Consider the following 26553-nt stretch of genomic DNA (forward strand, 5'->3'; position numbering starts at 1 on the left):
ATATCTAATGAAAGCATCTTAATGCATTCTGAATAAGCATGAACTGTATTAGTTTTATTTTTCTAAGGCATAAATTATGTCAGATTACATCATTTGTTCTTTCTTTTTAAAAATCGTACCACTGTGCTATTTTTTCTAATATAAATAAGTATTTTTGAGTATACTTGATAATATTTGGAGACAGTTTCTTTCTGAATATTGGAAATGCTTCTACCAAATCTTCTCTGCAAATATCCCTACCAATTTGAAGATAAAAAGCAAATACTTTGGAAAATGCTCCAGGAAGAACATTATCTTTGAGATTCTGTGGCTTGGAAGACATATCGTTTATAACAGTTTAATGTTGCCAATAAGCCCTGAAATACCTCTGATTTGAGATATTCCCTCTCTTTATCTATTCCATCTATATCTTCTCTGGTATATACTGCAAGGAAGTGTGTCTTTTGCTTTTGACCACCAGGCATAGCAAAGGTTAAGTATAAGGTGAAGAGCATTATCGTACTGTATATATTTGCTGAATTACAACAAGAATTCTTACTTGATACTACCACAATACTCAGTAAAAAGACTCCAATGGGCAGAGTTTGCTTTTAATTTTAAAAGTCTTTCTTTCATTATACTAAATACTTCATTTTGTTTACAGTGCTTACACAATTATTAAACCATTTGCAGATGAGGGAATGGATACTGGGAGAAATCAATTTTCTAATGTTGCACAGTCAATAACGAAACAAGACTTAAACTTATGTCACCTTCTTAAAGTCTAAGATTAAGAATATGTTTTTCTTTTATATTACATGATATATCCAGAGAGGAGATTTTTGTTATTCAAAAGCCATATTCTCTTTATTTTTTAATATTTAATTTTTTTTTTTTATTTTTTGAGAAGGAGTCCCACTCCGTCATCCTGGCTGGAATGTAGTAGCGCAATCTCAGCTCACTACAACCTCCATCTCTGGGGTTCAATTCTCCTGCCTCAGCCTCCCAAGTAGCTGGGGTTACAAGCATGTACCACCACTCCCGGCTATTTTTTTTTTTTTTGTATTTTTAGTAGAAATGGGATTTCACCATGTTGCCCAGGCTGGTCTTGAACTCCTGACCTCAAATGATCCACCCGCCTCAGCCTCCCAAAGTGCTGGGATTGCAGGCATGAGCCACTATGCCCGGCCTTCCAAAAGTCATATTCTCTTTAATTCTAAAAAGTATCAAAAACTAATTGTAAACTATGCATATTAAATAAAAATGTTGACTATAAAAATAGCAAATATTTCAAAACTCTTTAACTAGAATAATTTTTAGAGGAATAGTTAATTCAACAGTATTCATGAAATGGAATTTTATGTCAGCATTACAAGTAAAGAAGTAGATCCACATATGTCAGAATATAAAGATCTCACACATCTGAAGCATGGCCAGAAAAGCAAACTGCTTGATGAGACTGACTGCACAATCATGTTTATGTACTGTATTTTGCCTATGTTTGTTGCGATTTTTTTTATATATTTGACATCAAACTGGTTAACTACAGAATGACAGTGGAATGGGCCAGGGCTGTGAGGTTGGAAAGATTAAGGATAGTTAGGTTTAAGTCCACATTCTATATTATTTGCATCTTTAAAAACAGGCACTTGTTCTTTTTTATTTTTTATTTTTTCTGGCATCTCTGTAAGAGACAGTTATGGTACAGAATAAAAGTGAGTTTACTTTCTCATTTATCCAAAGAAGCCTTATGCAGTTACCCTCTTCTCTTTTACCTCCCTCCATTTCTGGCTTCCCTTGATTCAGTACTTAATGTTTAGTGCATTTTTCATATTCCCAAAGTGAAAACTTCCCATAAACCCAGAACACTGTTGCAGGATTTCTGGCCAGCACATGAGTTTTCAGAACGAGCTGAAATAAGTCATTAAGAAGTTTGACCTTTGTCTACCTGGTCTGACTCCCTACCATTGCTTTTCTAATGATATCTAATATCTAAAATTAGAAACGCTGTCTCTACTAAAAATACAAAAATTAGCTGGGCATGGTGGCACGTGCCCGTAATTCCAGCTACTCAGGAGGCTGAGGCAAGAGAATTGGTTGAACCCTGGAGGCAGAGGTTGCAGTGGGCGGAGATTGCACCACTGCACACCAGCCTGAGTGAATAGAGTGAGACTCCCTCTCAAAAAAGAAAAAAATATATCATTTATCTTTCCCATTATTGATTTTTTTTAAAAAAAGATATTTTTGTTTATACATGTATATCTGAGAAGACCTCATCTGCCAAATCTCAGTTTGCCAGATGGGCTGATAAAGTTCCACACCGACTGAAGTAAGTAGGCATAAGGAGCCTATAACCATAAATGCAACTTTCTCTCTCTCTCACAGTCCCACTTCTTTTTAGACTTTAATTAATCCCCACCTCCCTAATTCTTCCACACTATATACATTCTATAATTATTGTTATGATTATTATGTATGAGTATCAGCTTTGTTCAGGGCAGTGGGTTGTGTGCTGCATGAGACACACAAGAGAGCCAGGAAACCACAAAGCACGGTTTCCCACCTCTAAGAAGCAAGTGAGCATTATTTGGTTCAAACTCAGGATGGAAATTAAGAAAGCACACTTTTTTTTTCCATTTCTCAAACTGTGTGATTTCTCCTTTCTTTGTCTTCTTTGCCTGTCAAGAGGAGGTGATTATATAAGGCAATATTTAAAGACAGGTTCAACTCTTAAAACTAGTGCATAGAAATACACTCTAATTTAATAGTACTTATGCAGCCTAAATTTTTGCCCAACTGCAATTAATGGACGTGAGTCAGTTTGAGTATTTTAGCAGTGACAATCTTGATATAGTGATACCCACACTTGCTACTCAGCCCCTGTAGTCTGTCCATTTAGAGTCTTTGACTCACATGTTATAGTTTTCACACAAAGGACAGTATTAGAGTAAATTAGATACTTATACTGTCATGAAAAAAAGTAATATTTAAGCTGCCTTTTAGAATTGGACATACTGGAGTTTGGTGCAGTTGCCAGTGGAGAATGTTCCTTAAAAAGCCCAACAGTAAGTAGGCAGGAGACATTCTATAGAAGATTGATTACCCCAGAATCTAGGAACTAGAAAAATCCACCTGCAAGTAATGGCCTTGGTCTATTTTACTTTTACATCATCCGTTTATAAATCACAGCATTCTAATCAGTGGAGAACAATGAGCAATTGTGCCCAGTGTATAGTGGTGATGGGATGAACAGGTCTGTGAATGAATAATCAGTGATGTTACCAACACCCACAGAGCACGACACAGATGGAGTGGCTGGGTCTCCAGGCACTGATTGCTCTGACATCCTGTTGGTCTGAGGATGCTCAGGCTGAACTGTTTCTTGCTTATTTATATGCTTTAGCATGTAAGGCTTTTAAAGTGCTAATTCATATGTCAATATACTATATTGTTTTTCTTTCTATTTAGAAAATGAAGACAGAGAGAGAGAGAGATACATGATAACTCACCTAAAAAGTAGGGTTCTGCACCAAATCATTTGATCATGGTGCTCTTTGCAAGTTAAACACTCTGGGAATAGTATTGCTCAGGCACAGGTCTGCTTTTAGTTGTCCAGATAAACTATCTGAGTAAGACAGATGAAAATGTCCTCCCACAATCCTCCGTGAATGACTCCTTCTCTGAGATTTAGGAAAACATCCCACGTCTTGTTTTTGAAACTAAGATATAACTTTGGTTATGGACTGCTACAGGCATTTGATTACTTTCTTCTTTTATTCTATTCGAAAGGCAATCAGAAAGACTGTCTAGGCTGGGCATGGTGGCTCATGCCTGTAAATCCCAGGATTTTGGGAGGCCAAGGCAGGTGATCACCTGAGGTCAGGAGTTCTAGACCAGCCTGGCCAACATGGCAAAACCCCATCTCTACTTAAAAAAATACAAAAATTACCCAGGCGTGGTTGTAGACACCTGTAATACCAGCTACTCGGGAGGCTGAGGCAGGAGAATCGCTTGAACTTGGGAGGCAGAGGTTGCAGTGAGTGGAGATCGCACCACTACACTCCAGCCTGGGCGACAGAGCGAGACTCCATTTCAATAAATAAATAAATAAATAAATAAAATAAAATAAGAACGACTGTCTAATGCAGAGACTAAAGGCACGAGCTTTGAAACAACTTCTGCAGTTGGTTGCATGACTTCAAGTCAACCTCTTTACATCTCTGAGTCTCAATTACCAGATCTGTAAAATTGGAAGTGGCTGTCACATACAGGTAGGCATAGCAGCAATGGTGTGGAAATTAAATGACACTTATCACATAGGAATACCAACTTCACATGTGCTACTATCATTATTGTTTTTATATTTTTACAACCTAAACAAATGCGTTCATCTACCTCCAGTACTTCTGGTAACTTCCTTCTCATTCTTGGGGAAAAAAAAAAATGATGTTGACTGTGTTTTCCAGTTTCAGTAAGCTGAGCCTGAGTCATGCTTTTGTCACCCAACACAGCATTAATTATGGTCCTTCTGTATATGCTTATCACATCACATGCCCCCCCGTCCCTGCATCTGGTACACATTCCTTTCATGTCACATGTTTCACATAGCAATATGTGAGATACAGCTATTGCATATAACAATACTTTATAAGTATTCTTCTCTCCAATAATGATAGCTTCTGGGGGCAGGCAACATATCTTTTTATCTCTTTAGCACGATTTATTTAGCAAAGTTTTGAGCTCATAGTAATTACTGAATAAGTTATATTGACTAATGAATGAATTGTTTTCTATTTCCCAGACTGTGTGTTAATGGTACTGGGACTCTGGCTTGGATTTTTAGAGATAAAATGGACCTAATCAGCATGGTGTATATCTTAATTGGAGTCAGTGTATCTGGGGTCTAATTTTAGTTCTGCAACTTATTTCATGGGAATAAGGGCAGGCCACCTACCTTCTTTAGGTCCCACATAACTAACATAAAACAATGGAATTATACTAGGCCAGGGTTAATACATGGTTTAAAGTATATTCAGACACTCATCCACCTTCATTTCTGCATTGGAAATGAATTTTGATCCCAGATTTTGCTAACTGGGAGAAAGTACCATGAAAAAAATACTGGTGTCTGTCCTGAGAAGGAAAGAACAGAGCAGCTATGCAGATGCCACATCCTTTTCAGTCCTGAGTGTTTCTATTTCATAATGCTATATTTCTAGTGTTAAGCTGTTTCTTTTAAAGATGGCAAAAATTGGACTCCCAAAGATTAAACCTCTTGGGCAAAGTTACCTATGGAGTATCTAAGGATAGAGTTCTATATATATACATGGAGTATAACATGACATTTTTCCATTTAGAAACAGTCTTTTTCCCCCCAACCATGGGTCAGTTATTTCTATCCTTCCACTGTACACATCACAAATAAAAAGAGCATAAACATAATTAGAAATGCTATTAAGACTATTTTAAAACATGTTCCTTAATTTGAAAACAAAGGTAATGAGAGGAGAGTAGGAAGGAAAGGTGATCCGAATTGGCCAAGTGAATGCATTTTAAAATATAGCTTCCTGCAAATTGGCAAGAGTCAGAGATACAAGTGTAGAGCTGGCGCCTCAGGTTGGAGCTCTGCACTCATACTATGAGTTGAAGTGTGTGGCTGCTTAGCCATGAATCAGCAGCACCATCTAGAGGAGAACCGGAATCCTGCACACGGAAGAAACAAAAGGAAGCCCACCTGTTTAATTTGATCGACGACAAAATCATTACTTCACTTTTCAATATATAACCCCTTACAGGTTGTCTGTGAAAGAGTTGCTTTCTATTCCCATTAAGAGGCGACTGCAGAATTCGTTACTGGCAGCATTCAAGACTTCACTTCAGGCCGGGAGCACTTCAGGCCGGGAGCGGTGACTCACGCCTGTAATCCCAGCACTGTGGGGGGAAGAGACGGGTGGATCACCTGAGGTCAGGAGTTCGAGATCAGCCTGGCCAACATGGTGAAACCCCATCTCTACTAAAAATACAAAAAAAAAAAAAAATTAGCCGGGCGTGGTGGCACGCACCTGTAACCCCAGCTACTCCAGAGGCTGAGGCAGGAGAATAGCTTGCACCTGGGAGGCGAAGGTTGCAGTGAGCCAAGATCGTGCCACTGCACTCCAGCCTGGGTGACAGAGGGAGACTCTGTCTCAAACAAACAAACAAACAAACAGACTTCCTTTCAGAAGCCAAAGCTTACCTCCTCTACTTCCCTACTGAGAGGAAAGTCACTGATTTCCAAATCCCTTAATTTTTCCCATTCATTTTGCTGGATACCCGCCATGCCTCAGGCTTTGGGCAAAGCACTAGGGATACAGACAGGAATATACTATGGTCTGTCCCTCTACCCCTAGTCCACCTATCCAAACCTAACCACATGTCTAAGTCTTCCTCTGTCTTATCTTTTTCAACAGTTTCTGGGTGGTGAGAACAGATCTGTCAAGGCAGCCATTGGATTTTCAAATATTTGTTCTCAGTAAAAACATTTTCATTGAAATCATGTATTCCAATGAGTTTAAAGGGATAGAGATTCTTGCAATCTTAGAGTAGTCACTATTAAACTTGGGCAACTTGGGCATACATGAAAATTATTACCTGGTGATATGGTTAGGCTTTGCGAAATGTGAGGACATTTGGGAGGGGCCAGAAGCAGAATGATGTGGTTAGGTTTTGTGACCCCATCCAAATCTCATCTTGAATGTGTTTAGGGAGGGACCTGGTGAGAAATGATTGGATTATGGTGGCAGTTCCCCCATGCCACTCTCAGGAATTTGGGAGTGAATTCTCACCAAGATCAGGTGGTTTTATAAACGGTAGTTCTTCCTGTGCTCATACATGCTGTCTCTCACCTGCTGATACGGAAGGGAAGTGCTGGGTAGAGGAGGGCATGGTCTCTGGCTATGGCTCCACCCCTGGGCCTGTGCCCACGGACCTAGGTGAAGACAGGCATTTTTGTTTTCCTGCCCAAATGTTGCATTTCCCAAGACCACACTGGCCTGCCACACCCCCATCTTGTGCCTGTAAAACCCCGAGACCCTCACGCCTGTAATCCCAGCACTTCGGGAGGCTGAAGCGGGAGGATCACTTGAGGTCAGGAGTTCGAGACCAGCCTGGCCAACATGGTGAAGCCCCGTCTCTACTAAAAATACAAAAATTAGCTGGGCGTGGTGGCAGGTGCCTGTAATCCCAGCTACTCCGGAGGCCGAGGCAGGAGAATTTATTGAACCCGGGAGGAGGAGGAGGTTGCAGAGAGCCGAGATCTTGCCACTGCACTCCAACCTGGCGAGAGAGCGAGACTCGTCTCAAAACAAAAACAAAAACAAAACAAAACCCGAGACCCTAGCAGGCAGACACACAGGCAGCTGCACCTCGAGAGGAACGCGTCAGCGGAGGAACACACAAGCGGCTGGAGGTGGAGAGTAATGCACCAACAGGCACTGACACTCCAGCAGGCCATCGACCAGCAGAACGATGCGGAGTTTGGCTGGGGCAGTCGGAGGAGAGCCCAGGTCACTCAGCAGCCCGACTCCAGGGGAAAACCTTCCCACTCCACCTTCTTCTGGCTTCTCCCATCTGCTGAGAGCTACCTCCACTCAATAAAACCTTGCACTCATTCTCCAAGCCCAGGTGTGATCCGATTCTTCCAGTAAACCAAGGCAAGAACCCGGGATACAGAAAGCCCTCTGTCCTTGTCACAGAGTAGAGGGTCTAACTGAGCTGGTTAACACAAGCCGCCTATAGTTGGCAAAACTAAAAGAGCACACGGTAGCACACACCCACTGGGGCTTTGGGAGCTGTCAACATCCAGACCTAGACACTGCTGTGGGGTCAGAGCCCACGACCCGCCCATCTGTATGCTCCCCTAGAGGTGTGATCAGCGGGGCACTGAAGAAGCGAGCCACTCCCCCTGTCGCATGCCCTGCGAGGGGGACCAGGAAACTTTTCCCATTTCACTGCCACCATATAAGATGTGCCTGCTTCCCCTTCTGCCATGATTGTAAGTTTCCTGAGGCCTCCCCAGCCATGCAGAACTGTGAGTTAATGAAACCTCTTTTTTTATTACCCAGTCTCGGGTATGTCTTTATAGCAGTGTGAAAATGGACTAATACACCTGGTTTACTTTTTTACTGTAATACAGATTCCCAGGTTCCAAACCCCAGATTTTCCAATAATATAGACATGTAGGATTATGCATTATATTTTACTATGTTTGTTTGGGTTTCATGATTGAAGTGAACAACAATTCAGGCTTTAAGAGGGGAATGTTCTAATTTGGACTCATCAAGGGAACTAATCCCAGGATTATAAATTAGAAGTATCTGGGTTTTTTTAAATCACTTCCTCACTTAAATACCTCTGTTTAAATTTTAGACTAGGTGATATCTAAGAACTGCACCAATGCTACATCACTGTAGTGCCAAGTATTTAAAATAGCAATCCCTTAACATCACATGAAAAAATTAGATCTGTCACAACTTGGTCAAGGGAACATGTTTAATTAGAATAGCTTTAAGAGCGATTCTGTGAAAATATACACCCCTAAGTTTATTCATATTCATATTTTGATCTAAGTTTTATTAATATGAAAATACACCATGCAAGGATGTTTGTTTAGTGAGCCCCTTGTTAGATTTAACTGGGAATCCATTATATTAGCAAATTCACAGCTGTGAGGCTGTGTTGGTGCAAGGAAGCTGAAAATTAGAAACTTGAGTGGATTTCAATACCTAATTCCACAGCGAACGTAGGAAAATTAGAGCTGAAAAAGAAATTATTCTAAGTTGAAGGCAATTTAGCTTTCATTCTTTCTCATTTTAACAGTCCCTGTTTTAAAAGATGCCCAACTGTACATCTGTGGATCGAAAAAAAAAATGAGTTTTTTGAAACAAACTCATGTTCAACATCCTTGACAATAAATATCTTTTATATATTTTCTATTCTCTGTTCTTCCATTTATTATCATGGAAAAGGGCCTCTTTACATCTCAGTTGAACTATTGTACTAGTCTAATAAATTACCCTGATGACATTCTCACTTCCTAAACTCTCCAAATTTAATTTCCATCTTTCCACCAGGGAGATCTTTCTAAACTTTTCATACGGCTGCTACTTGTGTAAAATCTTCCAACAATACTTAACAACAGAGTCCAAATTTATAACATTCATGTGTGATTTGGTCTCTTGCCTAGTTCATGAATTTCACCTCAAACTCAAATTTCAGATAGTCTGAATTCTCTAACTCTCTAACTCCTTGACACTTCCATGACTTTGCAAGTGATGGTTTATCCTGCTGGATCGTGGTTTGCCATCATTTCCTGGGTAATTCAGCTAAGTAATGACCTGCCCTCTGAAATTGATTTTTTTTTAACTCCCTAGGCTTTACTAGATGTGCCTTCTCTGGGGTTTTTGAAAACCCTATACATTCTATCATCAGAGCTGCATAGCATACAAGAAGAAAAAACAAGACAGAGGTCTTTTCCCTACTGGTCTTAAAAATCGCAGAATATGTGATTCTTACCTGTAATTATCATTAGAATGTGAGCTTCTCAAAAACAGAGAATACAATTAATTTTATATTCTCTAATTTTAATCTCGGTAATCACTTGTTAAATGTGTTCACGAATGTGTCCATTTAAATCTGTTTGCCCAACCACTAGTAATTCTTAAACAATTGTGGTGATTTTCTAAAGGGTCATACTTGTTAATCAAATAATTTTATCTGTGACTGTCATCTATAATTATTTTTGATAAATTGAGTTTTATAAATACACATTTAGGAAAAAAGTAAAAGAAAAAACCCTCAGGGCAATATTGAAATCACAATGAAAGAAAAACGCTTCAGTGCCACCCGTCCCCCAAAATAAAAATGTATAATTGGCACTATGTTGTTTAATTTTTTATTTTGTGTTTTTCAGTTTTGAAAATTAAAATATAATTAAAGGCCATCATTTTTATCTTTATTGGGGTGACTTGTGACAGTAAAGAAATCAGTGCCTTGATGATTGCATCAAGGTTCAATTATTAGAATGTTTGATTGCCCTGAGCTGCCAAAACCAGCCTGAACATTGGTGGAGTTATTTGTACACATCTTGTGCGAGATGAGCTAGCGTTTTGTTAGTTAATTTCAGCCGTGTTTCAAAAGCATCTCAGTAAAACATACAGGTAACCTTTGTGTTGAAGGGTTGAAGGCCAGGAAATTCCGTGAGCCTACACCTCAATGAACACAGGATGCCAAACATGGGCTGTCAGGGATCTCTTCTCTGTTGTAGTTGAACACCATGTTGACAATCCCTTCACTCAGTTTCTTTAAAAAAAAATTGTCTCAAATTTAAAAACCTTACCCACTTTATGTTTTCTAGATTCTGGCTATGAATTTAAAATGAATGCTGACGGATATTTTCTAATTATTTTGCTCAGTCTTTCCATACTTTAGTTCTACATTTACTGTCAAATTTCTTAATCTATATCCTATCTTTTCCTTGCCTTTCCCATATTGCCTTTCCCTCTGAAATGCCCCTTCTCTTGAAGGCTCCCAGCTATGACTATTGCATTTACAGAAAGCAATTTAGTAATATATATTAAGATATTAAATATGTCTATTTTCTTTTTCTAATATTAAATTATCAGGAATATATTCTATTGTAATAAAATGGATACAGAGAAGCTTTCAGTAACAAAGGTATTTTTATGACAACTTAAATTATAATACATTTTATTTATAATTTGGAAACAACAAAAGAGTAATAAGTGAATTAAATCACTATCAATCTTCAAGATAGAAAATTACACATTTTTTTGTAATTGTATCAATTTTTTTAAATAAAATTGCCGAACACTAAACTGGAGAGAAAAAAAGACCAGATGTAGGAATATCTAGATCAACAAACAATAGAATATAGAAATATGAAAATATAAAAAAAGAACAAATAAAAAGAGCTCATAAAATAAAGTGTTGAAAATGTAACAGCGGTTATGAATTTTTTGAAAATCTGTAAGTTTGCTTTCCATCTGAAATTTTTCCAAAATTTGCCATATGGAGCATTTGTAATCTTGTAATGATTGAAAGGAAGAAAAAGAATATGTGATTATGAAACTAAGACATAGAGACATGGGACTTTACTGTAGGGTAAGAACACTCAAATTAATGCCACACTTCTTCAGGCTCTAGAACCTAGAATGATTTGAGGATTTTAACTATCTATATATCTATGTAATCGAAATACAGATCTCCAACCATCTCTTCATATCTGTCTTTCTGTACCATTTGTCCATTAATTTAACCATCAATTATGCCATTTCTTAAAACACTCATTATTTTCTTGGGCTGGTGAATTAACTTGTTTGTTAGTTGTTTTACAGCATATTTAGGATGTGTCATATCCTAGTGGAAAGTGCCTGAACTCTGGAATCATTGGACTCTGCCATTTATTAATATGTCTATACGTAACTTGTTTCATCTCTCAGAGCTGAAAATTTGTCAACCAAAGATGAGAAGGGGTAATGTATTATACCTCATAATATTATAGAGAACACAGGTTAAAAAACAAAACAAAACAAAACAACCAGTGCATGCAGGTGAAAGTTCCTGCATTAATGAATGAAAGTAGCACCCTCTTTCTCATTGAGCCCAATGTATATTTAGGGTCCAGGGTCCAGTGTATATTTTGATAGGCAGGTAGAGATCAGGCAGCTTCATCATATTTCACATGCTGATCATTAGGATCATTTGACATTATTCTTGTTCCTTTATTTTCATTTTATGTTCCCTTCTTAAGGGTAATCAGATGTCATGGAGATATAAATGAGATTATTTCAAGATTTTTTCCTCCTGAGTTTAGAATGTTATTCCAGTTCTATCATATATCCTTCAGAATCATCCAAAACAAGAAATTAATAAAAGCAAAAATTGAAGGGTTGTATTTATAAGTACTTTGTCAGAGTCAGATAACTTGAAATAATGTTATACTCACTTTTTATTTTCATCCTCAAAGAAATTGTGTAGGGAGAGCAATGAAGATTTAAATGCCCATTATGAGGTGGGAAAACTGATTCTAATTGATCTATTGAGTGCTCACCAGCCAACTATGGTGGAAGTAATAGTAGCTCTATTTATAGTAGTAATAATAATAATAGCAATGATAGTAGTAGTAATAGTAGTGATGGTAACTAAAATTGAGTGCTTACTATTTGCTAAGTCCTGTTGCAATAATTTATTATGTATTAACTTATTTAATACAGGCAACTTTGTAAATTGTGTACTCTCATTATTTCCACTTCGCCAGTGACTAAAGTACAGAAAGCTTGACTGATACACTCAAGCCTGCCTAGTTCATAAGTACTGGGTCTGAGATTTAAAACCAAGCATTTTGATCCTAGATCCTCTGCTATGTTGCCTCTCTCCAGAAATGACAGGATTAGAATAAAACCTCAATCTAAAGCACAGTGGATATTAAAGTGGAATCCAATTGCAAGAAAGACAGTTTAATGGATATGAGTATGTGTTCTGGAGTCCAACTTCATAGTTTTGAAATCAAGGGATTTCAAATTTATTAAGATATAATTGACAAATAAGAATTGTATATATTTATGTTATAAAATGTGATGTTGTAACATCTGTATACATTGCAAAATCGTTAAATCAAGTTAACATCTCCATCATCTTATATACTTATGATTTTTTGTGGTAAGAACATTTAAGATCTCCTGTCTTAGCCGTTTTCAAATATACAATAAATTATTAACTATAGTCACCATACTGTATACTAGATCTCCAGAATTTATTTATCCTGTCTAAAATTTTGTACCCTTGACTAACATTTTCCCATCCCCACCTCCACACCCCCAGAGACCCTGGAAACCTGCATCCTACTCTCTGATTCTATGAGTTCGACATTTTTATATTCTCATTACTCTGTGACTATATACAAATGGGTCTATTTATTGGAACCTCAGTCTCCTCACCTGTAAAATGGAGAATAAAATCACAACCTACTCCATAAGAATGATGGGAGGTTTAGGTGATATAATTCACATTAAGGGCTGACATAAATTAAATAATCTATGTATTTCAGCAGATACTATCATAATTAGTGCACATAATTAACCTGAGGCTAAGGCCAACACGGCTTTTGTATTTTTTGTTTGTTTTTGCCCATTCTTACTCAAAGCACATAGGCAATGCTAAGTACAAAATAGATGGGTGCTAACATTTCTTCAGCTGGAGAAGAGACTACTCTAGCAATGGCCACAGAATTTATTGAGATTGTGGAGGAATGTTCAGTTTAGGCTGTATGCAGAAATTGGAATTCAAGCAACCAATAGCCTCTGGAGGGCTGCAGACATGTAAGTTTTGAACTGCGCAACAGGCAGTCTATAAGATTTGGGATGCCATAGTATTGTCTTATAGTGTCCTGTGTTTCTCCTATCATTTCAATCTTTTCACTTTACTGTAATCGTTTACTCTTGATCTTCCTCACTAGACACTACATGAGGTTACTGACAAGCATTTTGCCTGAGACCAAACCTACCCTTCACAGGAATTCCAAAATAAATAATAAAAAAACCCATGTAAATGGATTAGTGCACCCTGAGATGAAAAGAATAGTTGCAACCACCAAAAGCTGGGGAAGCACAGGACAAGGCTGCCTAACATAGAACCTGGGATACTCGTCACACACTTCCCAGAGAAAGTGACTCTAGGTTGAGTTTTGAAAGAAAGATGGAAACTAGTCAGGTAAAAGGAAAGGAGAGATATTTGCATAATATTGCAGGCAAAGAAGAAACACGTGACATCGTGGAAGGTGGAAAACCTAGAGTCGGGTGTCAATCTGCATGTCAAGTGTGGCTGGAGTGTGGATTCCACAGTGGAAACACAGCAAGAGGCACATGTGCAGCCGAGGAGGAGAATAAGCAGAACTAAGCTGTGAAGACACAAATGAGATTTTGGAAAAATACCTCTCTTGATTAAAGGAAGAAGGCCTATTCCTCACCCCTGGAAACTTGCTAAAAAAGCCCCACCCCTGGCATATGTGGGTGGAACAGGCAAGAAAAATGGCCAGGGGAGCTGCATTTTTGTTTTAAAAGTTTACCAAGTGATTCTGATTGAAACTGTTCAAAGATCACAGTTTGACAGGCACTGCCTCGTGAGATTTTTAAAAAGCGATTATTAACATTAACTGGTCATACTCTCTTTGGATATTTTGGAAATACACTCCCAACCCTTGCACACATTCACAATTAATCATTCGATTGACTTATATAATTTGTTGTGTTTTTAATATATTCTAGGGACTATATACTAAGATTCCTTTTATAATTCTCTTTCCACTTGCCTAATTCCTTTAACATAAATGATTCTTTTTCTTACCAAGTTACCATAAGGAAGAACTTGACTCTTTTTTTAATTTCCCACTCTCACAGCCCTTTGACTTATCTAAGCTTTCATGTTTCAATCGAACTGGGCCCAAATGCTATCTCTGCACACAGCCTGACCTTGCCAATCACTCATCCTCCTTTTGGATAACATGTGACACTTTCTCACATCTCCTTACATTCTGCCTTTGACAGGCTCACCAGGGGTTTCCCTTGGACTTTGTTCCTCAACCCAGAAAGTCCCCCATCTTGCACTTCTTGCAATTCCCAAAATGAAAAGCACTCTTTGCTACCTTACTATATTAAGAATAAGATGGTCTCCACTTGAACAGACACATTGATGGCATGACATTAAAATGAATACAGATGGTGGAGGCAAAGCTTCAAAGATACAGTCCAATTGGCATATCTCCTTGACAATGTAGGTTACTGAATCAAAACAAGGTTAGAAACCCATTTCTGTTCTGGCAGCTGTAACATTCCTTAATAGACATATTAAGATGTGTTTCTTATTTAAGCATTGAATTTTCATTTGGGGGCACATATGGAGAAAACGTGTTTATTTATACTTTATTTTTCCTAAGGCAAATTATATTTATGTAGGACTTAGAATAAGAAGAAAAGTAGAAGAGAGACAGAATTAATATTGAATAATTCTTATCTCTGTACAATTTAATATTATGACTAGCTGGAATATAAGCTCCTTGAAACAAGGACATTATCTGTTCTGTTCATTGCACTATTCCAAATTCCTGGATTAATGCCCAAGAGTGTCCTGTAACAAATATATGTTGAATAAATAAATGAATTAAAAAAAAAATTGCAAGTCACATATGTAGATTACCTATTAGAGTGCTTGCTTTATATCAAGATCCTCAAATGGCAGCCATTGTTTTTACCATAACTGAGACTAATAATAATATATAAATATCTGCCTTTATGATGAATACAATATATCTATATGTAGATATATTACTAATAATAATATAGATATTTATACAGGCATATTATATTATATGTATAATCTACATGCTTGATATATAATAACCACTGCTTCTACATCTTTACTTGAAAAATAAATAAAAAGCAGTTCACAGTAACTTGAATACATTATAATAAGTAAAAAAAAGGATGTGGCCAGGAGCAGTGGCTCAGCCTGTAATCCCAGCACTTTGGGAGGCCCAGGCGGGCGGATCACGAGGTCAGGAGATCGAGACCATCCTGGCTAACATGGTAAAACCCCATTTCTACTAAAAATACAAAAAAGTAGCCAGGCGTGGTGGCGGCCGCCTGTGGTCCCAGCTACTCGGGAGGCTGAGGCAGAAGAATGGCGTGAACCTAGGAGGCGGAGCTTGCAGTGAGCCGACATCCCGCCACTGCACTCCAGCCTGGGCGACGGAGCGACACTCCATCTCAAAAAAAAAAAAAAAGGCTGTATGGGAGAATGATCAAGTACATGAGATTAAAATAATAAAAAAATTATATCAAAGTAAAACTATATAAGCTTTACATTGCAGCAACGAAAAGTTTACTGTGTATGCATATCTTAAACATGGGGAGGCACAGGAGATGTGCATGTAAGAAAGATCACACTAGCAGCTATAAGGAGGAAGGAGGAGCAGGGCATAGCAGACAAAACGGGACATAGAAGGAAGGGAGCACTGAAGTCTGTGAGTATGTGATGGGCCAAGTGAAAGAGATCATGAAAACTGAACAAAAGCACAGGGAGAAAAAAATTTACTTTACATTTGAGTTTCTAGATAATATTTCATTTTATTTTTACAACTAATAATAAAAAATATTTTCAATCTTGGTATTTGCATAATCACTGGTAGAATAGAAAGAGAAAGAGTGGCAAATCTTTTTTAAATGGAAGCTCTTTCTACACAGTTTATGCTGTTATGTGGCCAGTCACCACTTACAGGCAGGTACCCAGCTGAATTGAGTCAGTCATGACCTTTTTTTTGTTTTCGTTTGTTTGTTTTTTGTTTTTGAGGTGGAGTCTCCCTCTGTCACCCAGGCTGGAGTGCAGTGGCATGATCTCATCTCACTGCAACCTCCCGCCTCACTGATTCAAGTGTTTCTCCCGCCTCAGCCTCCCGAGTAGCTGGGATTACAGGCGCCGGCCACCACGCCCAGATAATTTTTGTATTTTTAGTAGAGACAGGGGTTTCACAATCTTGGCCAGGCTGGTCTTGAACTCCTGACCTCGTGATCCACCCGCCTCAGCCTCCCAAAGTGCTGGGATTACAGGTGTGAGCAGTCATGACTTTTGTGCCAAAAAATCCATGCAAGTTTCTGAAGGTAGGTAGGTCCTCACTTTGTAAATAAGATTTAACAATTCTATCAGAATTATACACAGAAACAAATTATGCTATTTCATCTCTAGCAATAGGTTGTTTGAAATTTAGCTTTGTAAAGCAAAGGAAGGATCTTAGCATTCAATTTCACAGGACTGCCCCTTGCCCAAAAGTTCCTTCCAGTAATGGCATCAGTTCTATAATATCCAAAAAGTAAAAACGTGTAACATCTCCTTGAATATCTTCAGTGGCAGAGAACTGACTATTATATCATATCGTTGACAATCTCTTTGTATAATAATGACTCTGTCATATTGAGCTGACATATGTCTCCTTGGAAATTTATCCCATTGTTTCTATTCTCTCCTTAAAAAAGGCCTGCTTTCCCCTTGGTCTCTTTTTCAAGAGTAAACATGCCCCATTCTTTCCACAATATTTAAATGGCAGTGATTTCTGGAGCCTTGTCAAACATACTTGCCCTTCTCTATTTGTACTCCAGGTTGCCAATATGGCAGTAAGTGAATGAAATGTCACCACTTGGAATCTTTCACTCTTGCACCTTTATAATCTCTTTGTTACATAACAATCAAGACATTCTTCTGAAAACCTAAATCCTGTCGTGGTACCTCTCCACTAAAATTTCCCATAGTCACATAACACTTTCTAGGAGAAGGACCAAAATCTTTCAGTGCCCATGCCTTGTCTTTTTCTTCAGCCAGTTTTGCAGCACTGGTCCCTTTGTTCGATACATTGGGATCACATTGATCATTTCTATGCCTGGAATGTATCCAGCTGTTTTCCAATCCAGCACCTTTGCACCCACCCTTGTTCTTTCTACCTTTAATTTTCTTCACTTCTGCTTTTATGTTGTCAACTCTTAAGCCTGATCTCGACAACAATTTCCTGGGCACCACTGTTGAGTTGTTATACTGTTTTACAGTGCCTCCCATTAATCCCTAGTAGTTAAGATTACAATTAAAATACAATTAAAAGTACTCTTAGTACTTAAAAATTTTTAAATGTAGTTCTCACCTACTGGACTAATACACTTTATAAATATTAGAATTATGTGTATTATTTTCCCCACAGCATCCTCGGCAAGAAACATAATCCCAAATGCATAGCAGGAGTCAGAAAATATTGATTAAATATATAAGTTAAAATTATTTTCCCCATATAATACCTAAATCTTTACTTGTGAGACAGAATAGCATAATGCTTAAGACTTCAGGCTAGGGATGAAATTTTATCCTCCACCCAAATAGTTGTGTCATTTTGAGAAAAGTTATTTAAACGTTAAATCTTCATTCTCTTCTTATACAGAATGGGGTTAATAATAATTTCTCCTGCCTAGCCATAGTGTGGCAATTAGAAGAATTACATGTAAATCACTGAGCACAATTCCTACTTGAAATAAACTATGGTTAGCTTTGATTATTTGTCTTGCAGAAGCCCCACAGTATTGGAAAATATTAAGTACTTGCTAAATGGTTGTTGGAATGAATGGATCCCAGTCACAATGTACTGAAGCACAGGGAAAACCCTCTGAATCAAGGGTCCGACTATTTGTATTCAGTTCTGCTCCCTCCAAGGAATGTCTCTGTGCTACCACGTAACAGCACTAATGACTGAATATGCCTCAGTTTCTTCAAATATAACAAAACAAAATTAGGATAGAATCTTTCTATCCTCTCTTTCAGTGTTGAAATATTATGGGTCAAATATGCTTTGTAGACAAGACCTCAAAATCTGTAATATTATTTGAGGCACGTTTAGAGTATCTGCTAGTCTCACAGTTGCCCTAAGGCTCTGTTTATGCAGGCAAATTGAAGAGGAGACATGAGGCTATTACAGAGTAGAATCTGGGAAAAGGGGACTCATTTGACCTGAACTGTCTCCACTGATACCTTTCCCTGGGAGACTGCTCAACTCTAGATTTGACAGTGTAGACAGAGCCTGAGGAAGGTTTGAGGGCAAATACAGATTGAGATAGTGAAACTTGCAAAATACATGCTCACTGCAAACTGTTTGATGATAAGGGATTGTACGTTGGCTGAGAGCATCATGTTTGGATGTAATATAGTGTAATTTCTTTAACTCTACTTAGCTGGCCATATTTGCCAATAGTTTTGATTACACAATCAAAATGAAAGTTTGCAAGAAAAGCACCAGATTGATGTGTGGAATACATGAAAATGTAAAGTACCTTTGAATTCCAAATTTTTTCTATGTCATGTTGCATAAAAAAGAAAAATAATTTTACGAATTAACAAACCATAGCTATAGAATGGGAATTAAAGGACCTAGTGTTGAAATAAGGTCTTATACAGACTGGCCTTTGCACTCATTACCAATATATTCTGACAGCATCCACTTATCTCAACACTCTCAAGCTATCTTTGTCTTCTTACAGTTCTTCGATTATGTTGTCTTCCTTACAATTTGCAGGTTTGACTTTGCTTTCTCATTCTGCTTAGACTACGTTCCTATCATCCACTCATGTTTTTGTTTTCCTTTTGTTTTGGCCTAGCCAATTTCTATTTAAATTTTAGGTTTTAGTTCAACTGTAGTTGTTCAAAATGAGCTTCTCATAATCTTTAGACCTCCTCTGGCAACCCCCTTCATATCTCATTTCAACTTGTAATTATTTTTTAAAAACCTACCATAGCTATAATTCATTAGTAGATATTTACTCATAAATATCTTTACTCTTTCTCTCCTTCAATTAGACAAAAGATACTGTGAGCACACGAATTATTTCTACTTTGTTTAGAGCTATATTCCTAGCAAAGCACAGATCAGGCATTGATATCTCTGGTTCCTAATGCACTGGGTAATATGTTATATGCAAGACCTAGAGTGGGTAATCAATAAAACAACATTTTTTGAAAGCATGACCTGGGGAAGTCATTCTCCTGAATCTAAATTTTTGTTTCCTAGTATCTGAAAAGGAAGTTGAATGGAAAGATTCCTCACATTCTGTTATTATAGAGGCTGAAGGGCTGTTGTCTTCTGATTTGTGAAGAACTATTTTTGGTCTTTAATGGATTGCCTTCTATTCTTATTGTCTATTTACATCCTGCTCAGGTATCTAATCCACTCACAATAAAATCCTTTAATCATTTTTCTAAATTTCAAAAACATGGAACAATATATTAGAAGATGTTCTATTCCGAAAATTAGGAAATGTGTTTTCTAAACTCAGTTCTGCCCCCAAATGACTATTCAATTCAGATAGATTATTTGGCATCTTTGGTGCTTAGATGAAATACATTCCATCACTTATGAAATAGAGGTGATAACAAAGGCACTGTTTCTTGCTCTAAAGTTCCCAAGTCTCACATTATTTTGTAACTGGAGCTATCAGGCAAGAGAGAAAAAACGAGCTTGTTTATGGTGACAGGGCCTTTGGAAGTGTCGGAGGTAAAAGGACCTATTGCTAGTGAGAAGTTGCTCCTGGCAGTGCCATGCCTCTGGGGAACAGGTTGGAGGTTGAATATTATCATAGGCAACACTTGAATTTGGTATATTGCAGGGTGAGTGGGAGCAGGGTGCTCTCTAACATTTGTGCACCTGTTTTCTTCGTGAGATTAAAATGTTCCATTGGTCTATCACCTTCATGTTATTTAATCATGGTATAACTTAAATATATTAGAAAAGGTGGGTAAATCACACCCTAAACTAATGTGACAGCAAAGACAAATTACACATATCTGAATATTCAATGCTTTTTCTGATGAGGCAAGTTGTATGCAAAAATGTAAATTTGTTTATTCTTTAAAGGCATAAATGTGGCAGCTTAATGCAAATTAAGTGAAAGAAAGTCCCATATGTAAAACCACAAGATTTTATAATTCTACCTACATTTTCCTCAAGAGAAGGGATGCTTTAAACAAAAACCCTTTAGTTAATTTAAATGTAATGAGAAATGCAGAAATATACCAACGTTCAATGTAAATTCCATTCTAATATTTATACTATAGAATAATTTGCTGCTGTAACAAATTTTAAAAAATCAGAGTGAGCTAGTGGTACTACTACCTCTTTCACTGTGGGTTTCCCTGAAATTCAAGAACCAAACATTGGAGAAAGAGATCGCCCCAGAAGGAACCCAGAATTTAAATTTACTTATAGAAGCAATGTTTCATTAAAAAAAATTATCTTACCTCACAGAGTTGTCTTGAAACTGTCCTGATGGAAGCAAAGAAAAAAATGAATTGAGGCTTACTTATAAAGATAGGAAATACTTACAGGTTTGAAAATGGCTTGTGATTCTTCCTCCATTTCAGTGTCCAACAAGCTCAGTTAGAACGTAGATGCAAGTCCTGGTGAGTAAATTAGAACAACAGTACACCAATGAGAAATGAGAGAGATGGTCATTGCACACAGACCTGAGAGTTGCAAAAAAGATGGCGATTGTTGTGCTAATGTTTGCCGGAGGTGTCCCACAAGACTGAGTAAAGTGAATTTCACCTCTTGAAGTCTATTCTTTAATTGACACAAAAATGCAAGTCCCTGGAATGAGATTTGGCTGCTACCTTAAGGGTCGTGGGTCCTTTATCTTAATGTTTTATTGATGGAATTTTGCCATGCCCATCACTTGGGACAGTGTCAGGAGACTCATTAGTGCAAACAGCTCTTAGTTCCAAAGTTCCTTTACCAATCCTTTTTGCTGGTTTGAAAAACACTAAAAAGAAAGGGAACAATTTGAGCATGGCTAAAGGGCTGTTTACTACAGCAAGCCATAAACTGCTTTTGGCATTCCCCTTTTGTAATTCGTATTTTATTTCATTTTCTACTTTTACCTGTGGTTCCCCAAGAAGGAATTCTTGTACAAATTCAATCTTCTGGATTTAACAGCCTTCTTTCTAATTTTTTTTTTTTGGCCGCTTAACTGTGGCTAGTGTACACTGTGATTCAAATATTCCAGAGACTTATAACATTCTGAATAATCTACTTTGTCATGTTGGAGTAGTATTCAAAAATGTAGACCCGGAGGGTTTTACTAATGATGTAAGTCTTATATCCCACATATTCTGTATGTATGTGTTCCTAATTTTTTTTTTGCGGGGGGCAATCTTCACCCAATAAACATAGGTAATTATTGAGGATACTTTATTCAAGTGTTCTTTGACCAATATAATTTTGTAGGATTCCATCAAGACAGTCCAAAATTGAAAAATAAAATCTTCTCATAAGCAATTTCCAGAATTTTACTTCCAAGAAAGTTTTCATACAACAACATTGTACATAAATACCAAGATATTTTAAAAAGGGTCAGTCGTGGTGGCTCACGCCTGTAATCCCAGCACTTTGGGAGGCCGAGGCAGGTGGATCATGAGGTCAGGAGTTCAAGACCAGCCTGGCCAACATGGTGAAACCCCCGTCTCTACTAAAAATACAAAAATTAGCCGGGCGGGTGGTAGGCACTGTAACCCCAGCCGCTTGGGAGGCTGAGGTGAGAGAATCACTTGAACCCTTGAGGCAGAGGTTCCAGTGAGCTGAGATCGTGCCACTGCACCCCAGCCTGGCGACAGAGCAAGGCTCCATCTCAAAAAAAAAGACAACACACACAATATGCAAAGATATTAAGATCCATAAGATTATACATACACACACCCATAAACACATACATACATACACATATATACATATATATGTGTGTGTATGTATCTTTGGATTAGTGTTCAAGAAATGTTTATCAATATATTATCTCTATGCTGGCTAGGTAGCCATTGACAGCCAGGGTAGTATTTTCTCAACTAAATATGAACTGGTACATACTCATTATTGTTCAGTGTTCAGGCATTTATGAGCAAAAGGAAATGGAAAATATCAATGGAAAATTCATTCAAAGTATTGAGGGCCTATTGGACCACTCTGTATATAACTCTGCTGAGGGTATTTGTGTTTCCAAGATTCATTTTCTCTCCACACTGAACACTGCACATGCTTGCTATAGGGCTTTATTCTTTTCATATTGCATAGAACATACTGATTAAGGGTAATAATTCTCATGATGCTGATTTCATTTATTTAAAACTAGTCAAAACTTTGGCCAATGTACATACTCTCTGTGTCTTTCACTGTCTTGGTCTATGTTTATAAAATGAAAATAATAATATTGTCTATTTCATAGTGTAGTGGTAAAAGCTGATAGAAATAGCCATATTTTTATCTCAGTGATTCACACATAGTAAGCATTAAATATATTATTGTTGGTTACCATGATTACTGTTACTGTCAATATTATTTATTATCATTGCTTACATGTCCTTTCTTCAGACATTTGTTAGGCTTAATCTTTATTTCATGATCTGTAAAAACTTGTTAGTTTTTTTGTCTTCATTTATCTCTTTTAATCTAGAATCTATTATTTCAATTATGGTACATAACTCAGATGTTTACTAACCTCCATTTCCTATGTGTTCTGGTTTTAGGTAAACTCACTCTAATAGTTTGTCCCAGGACTGCTGGAATGATAATAACATCTTTGTACTAGTGATGGATAAAAACTTAGGGAACATATCTTACTTTCTGATTAAAAAATTTTTTAAAACAAAATATCTACTACAATATGTCCTATTCATATGAGCCTTATTATTCTACTGTGGTTTTTGTATCTTCAACATTGCTTGAAAAATAAAAAAAAAACCATATGTGATTATTAACACAATTATTTATTTATTTATTTATTTTTTGAGACAGAGTTTCGCTCTTGTTGCCCAGGGTGGAGTTCAATGGTGCGATCTCGGCTCATTGCAACCTCTGCCTCCCAGATTCAACGATTCTCCTGCCTCAGCCTCCTGAGTAGCTGGGACTGCAGGCATGCAGGCAAAAGCATACCCAGCTAATTTTTGTATTTTTAGTGGAGATGGGGTTTCACCATATTGGCCAGGCCGGTCTCAAACTCCTGACCTCGTGATCCGCCTGCCTCAGGCATGAGCCACCGCACCCAGGCCTGATTTTTTTTTTTTTTTTTTAATAGTGTGTTCAAAGGAGAACTTCTCAGTGAGGTAGAATTGTGTTTCAGCTCTTGCTTTGCCAGCAAGTAGCTTTCCTATCCTGGAAAATGTTACTTCATTTCACTGAATCTTAGTTTGCTTATTTGTAAAGTTCATAGCTGGTAATTCTAATATAGGTCTAATATAATTTTAAATAGACTGCGAGTAAAATTTAGAAATGTTAGACATAGACCGGACCCTGTAGGAGTTTGATCCAAGACAAAAAGTAATAGAGAAATGATGAAAGCATTTAAGAATTAACAAAGGTATTGCCAATATAATTTGTAGTAGAACTGGTTTACAAAAGATATATATTATGGAATGCGATATTTTGGAGTTTAAATAATCTGAGTATCAACTCCAGGCTGGCCCTGACTTCTCCTTCATAATTTATATCTGTTATCAGATTCAGTCGACTTTCCCTACTTGCAGGTTCTACATCCACAAGTTCAATGAGCACAGATAGTATATACTCAGAAAAAAAAATAAGACAAATAAAAAACACATAATAACAGCTATTTATATTTTAAATGCTATTAAACGTTAATAGTCTTTATATTGTATTAGGTATTATAAATAATCTAGGATAAAGTACATGGGAGGATGTATGTAAGTTACATGCAAATAATACATAATTTTATATAAGAGACTTGAGCATCTGTGAGTTTTGGTATCTGTGGGGGTCCTGAATATTCTCTAATTGCCAAATCTTACAAATATGTATTATCTCAAATTTAGAGATAATAATATTGAATTGACCCTCAGTTTAATTAATTGTGCAAGCCACTAATTTTTAGTGTTAAATTTTAAGTACTAATCTTTCTGACTTTGAAAATCCACATTTTTTTCATTTTTGCTGCAGTCTTGTAAGTGATGAATCAACATGAGAAGCAGTATGAAAAATCTCACTACTATACCAAGTTATGAAGGCAAAGAGAAAGAAAATAATTGAAGTTTATATTTTTTTGAGTAAAATATTTCTGACATAGGTGTGCAAGAAAATATGTGACTCAGTAGTCATCATGCAAAAAAAATCCCATCTTTAATATATTCTCCCTTAACATATCTATCCTGAGAAATAGCCCTCATCTTAAAAAAAAAAAAAAAAAAAGTGGGGGTGGCTGGCATGCTGAGCAGTTCTACCTAAGGAAGCAAATAATCAGCACTCCGAGATTTTTGGGGAAAACAACTCAATTTGCATTAAGTCTTAACAATGTCATTCTTAAAGTTTGATACATGGGGCATATAGAATTTTTTAATGGAAGTTAGAAAAAGATGGTCTAGAAAGGAAACTTAAAAAGAGTATATTAGCAAAGACTTTTTCATCCTCTTCAGTAAGAATTTTGTAGTAGAGCTGATTATAATAGCTCTACATATATTATATTTATTTACAATAAAATGTACTTAAGTTTCATTGGTGGACATATGATTCAGGTATCTTCACTTGATAATCATAAGGTATAAATAAAATTTGAAGATAAAGGATGTTCTGCTCATTGTGAGATATTTCTAGGCACCTGGGCTAGTTGTGTCCAGACTAATTTGCTCTCAAAAGGTTAGCTAATGATAAGAATGGGTAAAACTTGACGTAGGGTTATACCTATATATAGAACATGTGTTAGAGGCAGAATATTGTTTCCCCAAGGATAACCATGTCCTAATGTCCAGAACCTATAAATATGCTATAACAAAAGAGAACTTTCCAGTTAGATTAAGAGTACAGATCCACAGATGGGGAGATTACCCTAATAACATGAGTTTTTAAAAGTGAAAAATGATGGAAGAAGAATGTGACATGAAAAAGACTGGACTTGCTATTGGTCACTTTGAAAATGGAGGAAGGGCTCTTAGCCAAGGAGAGCAGTGAATGGCCTTCATCTTACAAGCAGCAGGAAAACCGTGGACCCCGTTCCCACCACCCCTTTGGAACTGAATTATGCCAACAGCTCCATGAGCCAGAAACAGATGCTCCTCTATGGCCTCCAGAATGGAATGCAGCTTGCTGACAGGTTGATTGTATTGCAGTGAGGTATGTATCAGACCTCGGACTTTCAGAAATGTAAGATAATAAATGTGTGTTGATTTCAGCCAGTAAATTTAGGGTAATTTCTTATGTGGCAATAGAAAACTAATACAGCATGTTATATATTTCATTTGTCTTACAGGATAGTCCTTACACAGTGTTTTCTGAATACCCAATGATAGAGAATTTTAATAAATTTCTACATAAAAGTAAAAGCATAGACATGAAATACTGTTTTCAGACATATAAATTATTCAAACTGATAGGGTTTGAAGTATTGAATTGGGATAGAGTTTTCACTCTTAATTTTGGTTTTCCTTGCAGCCTATGGGTCAATTATGAGAAAAATAAACAATATTTTCAAGTCAAGAAACAGAACTACAACAAAAGTTAATTATATTGAAATACAATTACTGAAGTATTTTTATAATGATATAGAATTATAAGTGCTTCCCCATTAATACATTAAATAAAATATACTGGTAGGTTTCTTATTATTATTATTTTCTTCCTTATTGTTAGTTTATTATTATAAGTAATATTTCAATGTATTTAAAACAGTATAATAAGATTGAAACATATTTGCAGTGGCCAGGAATGGCAAACTGTATTAATAATGATTCTATGATTTGTTTCCTACATGAAGCATAGAAAATGTTAAATTAGGTGCACGATTTCCCCCTTTTGAAGTTAGAGTCCCTAGCACATACTCATGGATAAGAATTCCTTCTCTATGTCAACAGACTTATTAGGTTCCAAGTTTACTGGTGAAAAGCGACCTGTTCAAGAGAAGTTAAAGAACAGTGTATTCTAAAGACTATCAGCAATTTACCTCTAAGTGA

The 26553-nt window shown here is 36.9% G+C and overlaps 1 long non-coding RNA gene across 1 annotated transcript in view; it reads right to left on the minus strand.

Moving 5' to 3' along the window:
* Nucleotides 1-26553, minus strand: part of LOC134757516 (uncharacterized) — a 492817-nt gene that overhangs the window by 155223 nt on the left and 311041 nt on the right. The window contains exon 4 of the long non-coding RNA XR_010131584.1: nucleotides 20936-21009. This is a non-coding gene — a long non-coding RNA (uncharacterized lncRNA). The remainder of the gene's footprint in view (nucleotides 1-20935; nucleotides 21010-26553) is intronic.

This window comes from Gorilla gorilla, chromosome 18, assembly GCF_029281585.2.
Source record: "Gorilla gorilla gorilla isolate KB3781 chromosome 18, NHGRI_mGorGor1-v2.1_pri, whole genome shotgun sequence".
Taxonomy (NCBI): Eukaryota; Metazoa; Chordata; class Mammalia; order Primates; family Hominidae; genus Gorilla; species Gorilla gorilla.